This window comes from Propithecus coquereli, unplaced genomic scaffold, assembly GCF_000956105.1.
Source record: "Propithecus coquereli isolate 6110/MARCELLA unplaced genomic scaffold, Pcoq_1.0 Scaffold172, whole genome shotgun sequence".
In the NCBI taxonomy this organism is placed as follows: Eukaryota; Metazoa; Chordata; class Mammalia; order Primates; family Indriidae; genus Propithecus; species Propithecus coquereli.
This window is the reverse complement of record NW_012141858.1, coordinates 6,008,136-6,009,377: the sequence shown is the minus strand read 5'-3', so window position 1 is coordinate 6,009,377 and position 1,242 is coordinate 6,008,136.

Here is a 1,242-nt window from a genome sequence, read left to right as displayed (position 1 = left end):
GAAAAGATCTGAATAATTAAACTAAAACTTCATTCTGCAAGTCAACATAGCTGTGCCCTGGGAGGAATCAATTCACCCCATCCCAGCATAACTGGGGCCAGAGCTCCTTAAATGTCTGGCCTAGGCAGCATTGGGAGGATTGGAGGCAGGGAGAGCAGGAAGGGTGAGCCTGGGCCCTTCACCCCAATTCAGCCCCACACGACCTTGTCAATCTTATTCCACCGTCACAGCCCCACCACTACCATATAGCTGTGCCTATTTGTGAATCAATTCAGATTGTTCAGGAAACTGGGAAGAGCAGGGAGTGAGTATTTTTCACCTTTGGATTTTCCTAAATTTTTTCTAGTAAAATTCTATCTGTGGCAAAGAGCATCCAATCTGTAGTGACAGAAAGTAGGATGGCAAGAAACTTTAAAACATTCTGGAGGAACCTGACCACTATTGTAAATCTTGTGGGAGATAAGCAACATGAAAAAATTAAGAATTATCATCATCATCATCATCATCATCATCATCATCATCGTTGCTGAGTGTGGGAAGATGAGCATGGGGGTGAAGGGGGGATGTCCTTCCTTACAGACTGTAAAACATTTATGTTTTAAAGGTAAATTATTTCTTCCTCATTGTTTTTATATCACTCTTTGAAATCATGCTTAAAGAGGTGAGTCCTATTTTTGTAATCATATGGACCAAAATGTCACCATCTTCAAACAAACCTAAATCATTGCCCTGTCTTGTTTTCTCAAGCCCATCCACATACACAGTGGCAAAAAATTAGTTTGAGCAAACAAACATGTTGTGCAAACCAAACAAATACAGGGAAATCCAGTAGCAGGTCCATCTTTGTTTGAAAGAGATCCAGAGCAGATAGGCTCTGTCTGGAGTTGCATTAAATAAATAAAAACACAGGCAAACTGCACAGGCAACAACAGCAAAAAAATAACTGGGATTACATAAAACTGAAAAGTTTGGGCACAGCAAAGGAAAAAATCAACAGAGTGAAGAGACAACCCACAGAGAAAAAAATATTTGCAAACTATACACCTGATAAGAATAACCAAAATACATAAGGAACTCAACTCAATAGCAAGAAAACAATCTGACTAAAAAATTGGCAACAGATCCGAAGAGACATTTCTCAAAAGAAGATGCACAAATGGCTGAAAGGTATATTAAAAATGCTCAACATCACTAACTATCAGGGAAATGCAAATTGAAACCATAATAAGATATCATCTTACT